This window comes from Artibeus jamaicensis, unplaced genomic scaffold, assembly GCF_021234435.1.
Source record: "Artibeus jamaicensis isolate MK-2021 breed Jamaican fruit bat unplaced genomic scaffold, CSHL_Jam_final contig_851, whole genome shotgun sequence".
In the NCBI taxonomy this organism is placed as follows: Eukaryota; Metazoa; Chordata; class Mammalia; order Chiroptera; family Phyllostomidae; genus Artibeus; species Artibeus jamaicensis.
Genome location: NW_026521986.1, coordinates 1,590,924 through 1,602,462, shown reverse-complemented (window position 1 = coordinate 1,602,462; position 11,539 = coordinate 1,590,924). Strand labels below are relative to the sequence as shown.

General features: G+C 41.3%; 1 pseudogene; it reads left to right on the top strand.

The window, feature by feature from the left end:
- Positions 1-10,252: 10,252 nt before the first annotated feature.
- Positions 10,253-11,252, top strand: LOC119044914 (cyclin-Y-like protein 1; annotated as a pseudogene).
- Positions 11,253-11,539: the final 287 nt, after the last annotated feature.

Genomic DNA, 11,539 nt, shown 5'->3' with positions numbered 1-11,539 from the left:
GACCAGAAGGGTCTTGGGGGACTGATAATCATACCAGAGGTAGAGAGGCAAGGATGAGCTGTGCCTTTACTGAAACTTTATAAAGCACTATTCCCATACTTGGCTTCTCAGTCCCAAAGGTTCACTAAATCAAAAACAGGAGGCATATAGAGCCCTGGAGCTTCCAAACCACAAATTTCAAATCGTTTGAATAATAAAATCATCTCTCCTATGTGGAACAGAAAATATATATATTGGTTATGCCCCCAGTTCTGGAACAGAGCTCCAAAAACCCTTGTAATTTCCTAAGTGATAAGAGCACTAGGAACATCTTTTGTTCTAATATTTGGTTTTGACCCCAGTTCCCAACCCGGAGCTCCTAATCCCTTGGAATTTCCTGGGTGATAGGAGTGCCTTTTGTTCTCACGACGTGACTCTCACTGGGCTCCTGGATGGGGGGTGGTCACCCGAAAGACCAAACTATAATCAGAAACCTGGAACTTTAAGTCCCTCTCCACCCACCCCCCATTCGCCAGAGAGGCAAGAGGGGCTGAAAATAAGAGCGAATGATCAGTCGTGCCTATGTGATGAAGCCTCCATAAAAATCTCAAAGTACATGGTTCAGAGAACGTTGGGTCGGTGTCATCCATTTAGTAGGAGGGTGGCGCACCCCAACTCCACACGGACAGAAGCTCCTGGTCAGGACCCTGCTGACCTGTCCTTCATCTGGCTGTTTGCACCCTTTATTCTACAACAAACATACAGACATAGGTAAATGTTTCCCTGAGTTCTGTAAGCTGTTCTACCCAATGAGAGACTGCAAGGAGGGAACATGGGAAACTGGAATCTGTAGCCAAGTTAGGTAGAAGTTGTGGGTAACCTGGAGACATACTACTTGCAATTGGCGTCTGAAAGCGGGGGGTGGTGTGATAATCTCATGAGACAGAGTCCTTAACCTGTGGAGTCTGCACTAACCCAAGTTAGTGTCAGAACTCAATTTCATTACAGAACACCCAGCAGGTGTTGCAGAGAATTGCTTGGTGTGGAAAAAAATCAACACATCTGGTGTCGGAAGTGTCATGAGTGCAGTTGTGTGACCATGAAGAGGCACACTGAAGTATTTTCCCATTACACCTAAGTATTTTAGATATCCTTAACTGAGCAAGATTATAAAATATTTTACTAGGGCGGATTCATACGTACGTAGCATCCCCTTGAGAAGAAGCACCTCCATCTCTAAGACCACACCCAAAATATGGGGCTGTTGGACAAAAGTCTTTTTAAAACTGCAGGTAAACTGCAGACCTGCCAGAACTTTCAAAGCCTGTGTATCTACTAAGCACCTTGCTGTAGGGGAATTAAAACTGAAGTCATTTCCATAATCCCAGAGAAATGTTTTTAACAGCATACAATCAGGAAAGACTCAGAATTATTGAAAAGATAAAACTGAGAGTGTACATAGAAGAACTTTGAACACTATGAGAATTTTTACATTGCTACAGTTGTGTTAGGAGTTTGTGTCCATTCTCAGAAGCCGCTGTTCTTTTGAGTGCTGTCTACCTGCTTGGAAGGAGTTAAAGCTGAAGCTGGCATTAAGTTCCCCTCTGTGGCTGGGTGGGAAAGGCATTTGTCAGGTTTATTTCTGTGAGGAATTATGCTTGAGGTTATCATGCCGTCCAATAAACTTTTTTTCCTACGGAATACATGGAAAGGGGTCCCGAGGACTGGAGGGGCCCTGTTTTTCATGAAACAAAGTGATTTTGTTCTGAGGTTACATCTGTATGACCCAAAATACAGGCTGGTATGCAAAGACTCCTGCATTGACTTAAACAATAACAAATTGTGGTCCAGGATGCAGGGGGAAATCTGTTCCCTCATGGACATTGAAGGCCATACAATTTCACTGCTGTGATTTCAAAATAAACCTTGCAATTGTTAAGTTCTGGATTTGTAGCAAATACTAGAAACTTTTTAAATGGATGCTTAATCCAGACCAGTCCATGATGACGCTTATGAAGCAACTCTTATAACTCCAGTGGTTAGGTAAACAAGTAGAACATAAATCATTGTAAATAGCCAATAAAATTCAGAACTTAATGGACAAACAATAAATTTTTAAAACATAAAATCTGGCAAACATAAAGTGGTGACTTTGAGTCTGTGTTATCCAGAATTCAGGGACCTTTTAGCAAGATAATTTAGAAATAGGCTCATCCTTGCAAACCCCACGGGGCCCATGGAGGCTGATGTGCTCTTTAGACGTAAGAATGAGTCATAACTGTGCCTGGCACATGGGGATTATTCAATATTTATTTATTGATTAATCAGTTAATCACGATGGAGTGGCTAAGTTAGTAGAACAGGTAAAATCATTACTAATGCCTACCATCCCTCGGTGGCAGGTCACCAACCTGGGCTCTGGGGAAACCAAGCTCTACACGCCATGACCCTTGATTTCTGGGAGCTACCAAAACAGATCATGGGGCTCCACCAGCCCCCTGTCTTCTTATTACTGTTCCCCGCTACACCGAGTGACATGGCCTAGAGGTCAGACCATTCTGACTGCCCCATGGGGTCCGCTCACCAAGCCCCACGGGCCCTGCGATATCTCCCTCGGGGCTTTGGTGATGTCTGACAGGTCGATCAGTGGGCTCGCCCCCAGACGAGTTCCTGGATATCCAAAGAATGACACTTCCAGACAAGGTTATCTGCGACAGCCTGCTCATCCTGGGAGATCCCTTTAAGTCCCCTGACTAAACAATTATAGCGATGATGACCCACTAACAGAAAACAAAATTCCTTACGTTCTTCTGGAGCTCTATGTTTGGACAATGTGGGACTGTCAGAGGGATGGCCTCAGAGAGAAGCTAAAAACCAGACCTCTTCTCAGCTCCAGGCCCGGTATGAAAGATTTCCGTATCTGCATCATAATATAAGCCTCACTTGTACTTTCTTCTGCAAAGTGTGCCGCATGCTGCATGTTAGTCAAAATCTGACAACTCTATTTCCAGGAGCACCCTTTAGAAGCCTCCGGGCCTTTGTCCTTGGATGCATCTCCTTCCCCAGCTGCATTCTCCATGACCCAGTCCAACACCCCTGCTCTGTAAGGCCTCCTGTGCCTCTCCCCCTCTCCCCGCTTGACAGGGGGCTCCTCCCTCTGTGATCCTGTAGTAAGTAGCTCACACCTCTCTGCAGCCTTTACACACATTCTCCATGTTTATAATTAGCTGGGCTGTCTCCCCAGTTACATTCTGAGACTCAGAGGGAAGGAATTTAGGGCTTAGTCATTTGCATCAGCTCAGAATAGTAGACACTCAGATGTTTGCTAAATTCAACTAATTCCAAAATGAGCGTTTTTAAATCCAATTTTCCCTCAATTCACTCTCTGTGTGGAGGCACTGTCCTATATAAAATGTAAAGTGTTACAGGAACAAATATAAAGGACACATAAACAAAAACTAGGGGGGGTGGAAATGGGAGGGAGGTGGGAGGGATGGGTGGGTGGGCTGAGGTGGGAGTAAAAGACAGAAAACTGTACTTGAACAACAATCAAAATAAAATTTGAAAAATGTAAAGCGAATCACTGTGAGCTTTAAAAAAGGAAAACTGGGAATTCAGTGGCTCTTATTAACCCAGTGGTATCAGGGAGCAGAGCTGGTAAAGATGCAACCAGTCTGTTTTCTGCTCTTTGCCTTCAGAGGCAGAAGATGCTGCCAATTCCCTAGACTTTCTGGGGCTCTGCAGCACAAGGTGGGGTGCTGCTTGTTTGATTCTCCATCTGCTTATCTAGCAGATGTTCTAGACTCTGCTAAGTCAGTTCCTGCTCATTCAACTGCTTCTAATTTCCAAACTGCGTGGTCGGCTCATTCTGTGATGTTGCCTCACACATAATCTTTGTCCTTTGGTTTTATCTTTTTTAATTTCTCATTCCCTTCTCATTCTTCTGAACATTTCAGAGGAAGAGGATATGAAAACATGTAAATTCTACCGCACACAATCAGACTTCTCTGAACTAATTATTTTAAAATATAAAGTTATAAATTGGCATCAATAAAACAATATTATTAATATAAATATTGAAGGAAAATATTCTAATAAGATTTTTTAAATTTTATGTAACTTATCTTTGATCCTAGAAAAGTATAAGGCAAACAGCAAAGTAAAATCCTCTTTTAATTCAAAGAGAAAGAAAAGCGGAAAACTATAAGAAAAAAGATATCTTAGTCTGAAATTTCTAAATTCACTCTCCATCTTTATGAATGCCATGCTGTGTGAAGAGTTCACTTCTGAATAGGAAGATTACTGAACATACACAGAGTAACTACAACTTTGTCTTGCAATAAGAGATAAACTATCCTGAATACAAAATCATCCTCTAATCACATTAAACAAGAAATGTAAATGAAACAGAGAATCACTGTAATAAGCAGAATGTTTCAAGTGTAAATGAAGGCTCATGAACTAAATAACAAGGAAAAAATAAGTCATGGGAAGAGACATAAACAAGAAGTCTGAAGATTCCAGAGCTAGAGCTTTCTGCCACCAATTAGCAGTGTCCGTGTTGGCATTATCTCTTAGCTTCTCTGTGCAGTGGTTGTCTCTTCCAAAGACAATGAGGTTGGACTTTACCATCTGCCTGAATTTTCAAGCTGCCACCCCAGGCACCTGCCAACTGTGAGGCACATACATGCCTACTCTTTGGAACAATGGTTCAGGACCCTCCTTGCTTTTCTTCTAGCTCACTTGGTTCCCCCACTTGATTCCATCTCCAGCCTCTCTTTTGGCCCCATTGGTTAGGTGGGTGACTGCTGTTCCTGTCTCTTGACTCACCTGAAAGGATGATGGGTCTGACTCAACCTTGAACAGCGTTCTCTAGGTTGAGAAGCAGCTCTGGCTGCTACACTAACATCCCAGCTATGCCCATTTCATTCACTCGCAAGTAGGGGAAGAAGAAGGATTCAGACCATCATTTCTCAGTTCTTTTTCAGTTCTTGAATCCTAAAATTTCATCAGCATGACAGAGCCTGAACAAGTTTTCTTTGGCTAAAAAAAAAAAAAATCCAAGCTGTGTTTGACTAGCATGAAAGATGGTACTAGGTTCATCTTCAACAGGAAGGCAAGGATTCTTAGTTCTTAGTTCTTACTGTTTTCCTGGTTAAAAACAAGTCAGTGTTGCTACCTATAAAATTTCTCAAAGATGGAGGCATAGGTAGACATGCTTTACCTCCTTGCACAACTACAAAAAGGAATTATAACTAAACCTCAAAACAATACCCAGAGTTGTCAGAAAATTGAACTGTGTGGTAGTCCAACAACCAAGGATTTAAAGAAGCCACATTCATCTAGACAGGTGTCTTTTATAGGGAGTCAAAGCAGCTCTACTTAATACACAAAAGCAAACACAGGGTAGTTGCCAAATTGAGGAGACAAAGAAAAATGGCCCAAATGAAAAAAACAGAACAAAACCCCATAAACTGAACTAAAAGAAATGGAGATAGTCAACCTATCAGATGCAGAGTTCAAAACACTGGTGATCAGGATGTTCAAAGAACTCATTGACTATGGCAAAAACGTAAAGAAAGAAATAAAGGTCACACTAAGTGAAATTTTAAAAAATCTACAGAGAACCAACAGTGAAGGGAAGGAAGCTGGGATTCAAATCAATGATTTGGAACATAAGGAAGAAATAAACGTTCAATCTGAACAGAATGAAGAAACAAGAATTCAAAAAAATGAGAATAATATAAGAAGGCTCTGGGATACCTTCAAATGTGCAAACATCCAAATCATAGGGACGCCAGAAGGCATAGAGGAAGAGAAAGAAATTGAAAACTTACTTGAAAAAATAATGAAAGAAAACTTCCCTAATTTGCTGAAGGAAATAGACATGCAAGTCTAGGAAGCACAGGGAGTCCCAAACAAGTTGGACCCAAGGAGGACCACACCAAGACACATCACAATTAAAATGCCAGTGGTTAAAGATAGAGAATCTTAAAAGCATCAAGAGAAAAGCAGAGCGTTAGCTATAAAAGAGTACCCATAAGACCATCAGCTGATCTCAAAAGAAACTTTGCAGGCAACAAGGGATTGGCAAGAAGTATGTATTCAAAGTGATGAAAAGCAAGGACCTAGATCCCTCTATCCAGCAAAGGTATCATTTAGAATGGAAGGGCAGATAAAGCGCTTCCCAAAGTAGGTAAAGCTAAAGGAGTTCATCGTCACCAAGCCATTATTACATGAAATGTTAAAGGGACTTGTTTAAGAAAATGAAGAAGATCAAAACTATGAACATTTAAAAGGTGACAAATTCACAACTATCAACTGAATCTAAAAAGAATCAACAAACTAAGTAAGCAAACAACCAGAACAAGAACACGATCATAGGTATGAAGATCATTTGGAGAGTTATCAGCTGGGAGAAGGAAGAGAGAAAACGGGGGTAATGGTGCAGGGATTAAAAAGCATAATTGGTAGGTACAAAGTAGGGGGATGTTAAGAAGTGTATAGGAAATGGAGAAGCCAAAGAACTTATATGTATGACCCATGGACATGACCTAAGAGGAACAGGGGAATGCTGGAGGAAGGAGGGTAGTGGGCAGAGAGGGGCAAAGAGGGGAAAAGTTGGACCACTACAATAACATAATTAATAAAATATACAAAGAAATTCTTCATAGACACTTCATTTCAATTACTTCTGTACTGGAGAGAAACTGATGCTGAATGGAAAAATGACCTCAAAGGATCTTAACACCAGACACAAAGCTGCCATTGCCACACATTTCTTGCAATGAAGCCATATCTATCAAACTTCAGTTCTTGTAAATGTTTACTGACATGGAGCTTTTGACAGGCATCAATCTGGCTGATAGCTTTTTCCCGTTAAATCCCAAGTTGCTTTTGCTGCTGAGAGCTCTTAATGACAAAAATGAGGAAGTTGTGTCTGCAGCAAGAGACAGATCCTTTGGGCTGGATTTTACCGTGTCTCTCTTAGCCTACCCTTAATAAATAGGGGCGGCCATGATAATGCCTATTTGACAAGTAATAATTCGCAAACTTGGAAGAAATCAGAGCACCTGAGAGAGATTTTTTATTATACTTCAAAAAGGAAGTAACATTTATTGAACATATACTAAGTACCAGGCACTATTTTAGATGCTTGAAAATTATCTCTTTAATTAAAATCATTTCTTTAATGAAAATTACCTCTTGATTCTAATGATAATTTTTTGAGATAGGTAATACTATCCCCATGTTCTGGATAAAAATAACTCAGCTCAGAGAAGTACATAAGTAGTTTAAATTCACTTAAGAGATGGGAAGCTAAGATCTTGCCCCTCATCTACAAACTGCATTTTATTTACTTCTGGTATGTGCTACAGACCTTCAACTTCAATTCAGCAAAGGATAATGTGCATATGGAAAAATAAATCATAGAATCATATAATTTTAGACCTTGAAGAATCATTTAAGGCCACTTAGTGCAATTTCTCTCATAGAGGAAACAATCCTACAGAGGTTTAATGACTTGCCCAAAGTAATGCAATTTTCTCATGTTATAGATAAGGAAACAGACCCACAGATGTTAAATGACTGGCCTAAATTACATGGTTCTAACTGTGCAAATTGTGAAAATCTTTCTTGATTGAAGTATTAGGGCTTAAGATGCAAGCCTTTTGTAGTTAATTGAAGAAGCAATGTCCTAAATCAACACAACTATTCCATTTGCTTTCAAACAACTGAGGTTGTAAAAAGCCCCAGGTGGGAAATTCTAAGATAACCCAAATACGCAAAGCTCTATGGGGTTTAAGAAATCTTTTATATCAAATCAAAGTCCTCCAAAGTATAACTGTTTTATCTGAGTCAATATGTGGCTGAGCAAATCCCTCTGCAACTAGAAGCAGCCATGGAGTCTGTGTTTTCGAAGCTAGGAATTCACTCAGCATCGGGTCAGTAGGTTAGCAGAGATGGTGGGAAACAGACAAGAAGAAAAAGAAGAAGAGAACTAGAAAAGATGCATCTCCTTAGAGACTGGGGCAGGAGGAATCAACTCCACAGATGTATCCATTGGTATAGAAATGATTTTCAATATAAGCTCACATATATTTGCACTTGTTGACCATGGATCAGAGCTGGAACAGACTTAGGTCTGCCCAGAGAGAATTCAGCCTTAATAATCAAGCAGTTAGCCAATCTCAGTTATATTTCACAGGCAAAAGCAAACATTTAATAGACTTCTCTTCCCAAAATGCAAATGCTGTAATGTAGCCAAAGATCATCTACAATTTTTAAATGGTTAAGAAGGACATTTTCTTATTGGCTTTTATAAGCTTAAACTCCAAGGTCCAGATAGTTATTTAACCAACAATACTCAGGAAAAGAAACTTATCTTTTGGATTGGGGCTTTGAAAAGCTTGGACACAAATAGTGCCTAAAAGAGGAATAAACATGATTCATAAGGGTTGTCTCATGTGGTTAATCCTCCCGGAAGTCAGCAAAGGACTGGATTGTCCACAGATGTTTTTTTACCAACTTTTTCACTTGGAGAATCCGAGGAGGTGTGACTCTTTTTAAGCATCTGATTAAGTTGTCTGTCTACTGACCCTGGAGGACTGTGGACGAAAGCTGCAGTGGGAAGGTAATGCAGCAACTTGAAAACTGTCAAGGAACATTATCTGATGCACTTGATTTGATGCAATCAACTCATTGGAATACAAGTTTTATTGTAAATTACCTGGAGCCTAAAAGATGTAGCCATCTCATGCTTATTTGTAATGTAATGCCTCAAACAGTAATAGTGTCTCTCTTGGGTTCAAGTTAATCTACTTACCAGATTCTCACTTGGACATGTACTGAAGAGGCTAGCAAATGGAAAGGGGAAAAAAATCACACAATATAGACTAACAACATTAGTCCACAGCATTACACAAGTTTTCTCAAGAATGTCTGGTTATATTGTGCAATCACCTTCACCCCTTTGACCAATATGTGCTGATGCATTTATAATAATTAATAACTGCCTGGCTTAAAACTCTTCATTCCACTTGTACTGAATAGGAAGCAACTCAGCCCATCCTCATGGTCAGGGAAGGTCTGGGACTTGTCAGAAGCCCCTGACAGGCTGACCTCAGCCACGCCCCTCCCAGGAAGTGCTGTCGGGATGACTAATGCAGAAAGTCATGGCAATATCAAACGCTCTCCATTTAAAACTTGTATAAAAGTCAAGCAAGATAACACTGAAAGTATTAACTATTTATTTTTGAAAACCTTTAACTACTGGCATCTTACTTAGTAATAGAATCTTCCTCATTCAGATAATAATTATAAGAATATTTCCATCTATAGCTAGCAGACAGCTTGGGTCTCACTTGCCTCTTTGGGTTTCATGGAAGAGTTGGAAGGACATTAGGAAAAAAGCTGTTTTTGTTTTATTTTTTTAACTTAAGGTTTTTTAAAAACTTTTACCCATAAAAGTGATTGCTTATGAATGTTATATTTCCTTAATCTCAGCCCTACCAACATCTAGAGTTGGATAATTCTTTGTTATGGGGCCGTTCTGTGCACTGTAGGAGGCTTAGCAGCATCCTGGCCTCTACTTCCTAGATACCAGTAGCACTACCTCACTACTTGGAGTTGCAACAACCAAAAATGTCTTCAAACATTGCCAAATGTCTCCCTGTTGAGAACCATCCAATGTAAAAGTTTGGTTCAAGGAATCCTGCTTTATATAAATATGTTCTGAAAAAATAATGTGTGGGGGTGGCTGTCAGAACAGGAAAGGGGGCAGGGAGGGGCCATCAGCAGCCATCACCTGTTGCAGGGCACTGATTAGGCAGCTTTGTTCACAGACCAACAACACTGGGACCAGACCTTGTACCACCTCTACAGTGGCCCCTCTGGGGACCCAAGTGTTTAGTAACCAAGGGCTGGCCAGAAACACTGAACTTGAATTCTAAGAAATACAAGCTCCTTAGCCACATTCATGCAGTCCTTTCTAAACCACAGTCCTCCCCCCACAGCTGAAGAAGAACACCTACCTTGTTGCTTCCGACCACATGGGCCCTACTGGACTACCACAGTTCCAAGTTCATGTCTTCTAATGTAAAGGAAGCAAATGCAAAAAATTGTGGTGTTTTAAAGGGAACTGTTTTTTTAGACTTAGACCGATCGACTCAGGGGAGGCAGCAATGGCCCGGGAGATGGGCAAAAAACTGTTTGAGGCATTACATTACAAATAAGCATGAGATGGCTACATCTTTCAGGCGAGGCTGCGCCTATGTGTGGGGCTGTCTGCAGCAAGGTCTACAAGGTGGCGATCAGGGACACAGTGGCAATAGCACCATTGCCCATTGCCCTGGAGCCCGCTGAGTTGGACTTTGAAGCTGACGAGAGTCACCACCAGCAGCATATCGGTGACCGAAGAGTTAGCTTTGGAATCAAACCCTCTGACCATCTGAAAACAAGCACAATTTTCCCAAACAAATCTCACATGGATGCGCAAGAAAGGAGGTAGAGCAACCACGGAAACCATGCATCTCCAGGGCACCTTACCAAAAAGAATAGCTCGTGTTCAACATTTCCAGATGACAGCACAGTCAGCCAGCACAATCCTAGAACCACAGTAAAATGTGTGACTTCAGCAATATATTACCACGTAAAGAACAGAGATGCAAACAGATCCTTGGGTAATTTTGATAGGAGGTCACATCCACTCACAAGAGAAACAGTTCCAGAGTGACACGTTAAGCATGACCCTGAACACAAATCTATTTACAGATTTGTCCAAACCCTTTTTAGTGCTGCCCAGCTAACAGCCGAGTGTACAATGGTAACATCGGTTTACTCGGAAAGGCTTTTAACGAGATCGGCATTTGTTCCCCTAAGTGGAACAAAAGATTGTTCTGGGAGCCATTCTCTGTGCCACCAAGGTTTGGGACAATGAAGCCGTATGGAATGTGGGCGACTGCCAGGTCCTCAAGGACATTGCGGTTGACGACATGAATGAGATGAAAGACATTTTTGGGAGCCACTTCAGTTTACTGTTAATGTTCCTGCCAGTGTTTATGCCAAATATTACTTTGACCTTCACTCCATAGCAGATAAAAACAACCTGCCTTTTGTAATTGCTCCTCTTAGCAAAGGCAGAACAGAGAACCCAGAGGCCATTTCCGGACCGCGCAGAGCTGCCGTGAGGAGGTCTCAGTGCTGATAATTTCCTTGGTACTCAGTGCTCTAAAGCATCCTGTCTTAAGGGAGAAATGAGGGGTTGTGTGTAACATCATGAGCCCCTCATCTGCCGAGACTGGAGAAATGGCACCTCTCCTGCTCAAATACCAGCAAAGTTCGTATTTTTACCTAAAAGACAGACATGAAACTGAAGAGACTCGCGGACAGCAAAGGCTGTGCTCCCAGGAAAGAACGGGACCTTGTCAATGCAGCACACGCCTTGTCCTTTCGAGTGCAGACAGAGTCACAAAAACCACGCCACAGCAGAAGCTCCCAATCTGCACACAGATACATGCTGACAATGCAGGCTGACAACTGTGAACCACGTGAGTTGTTT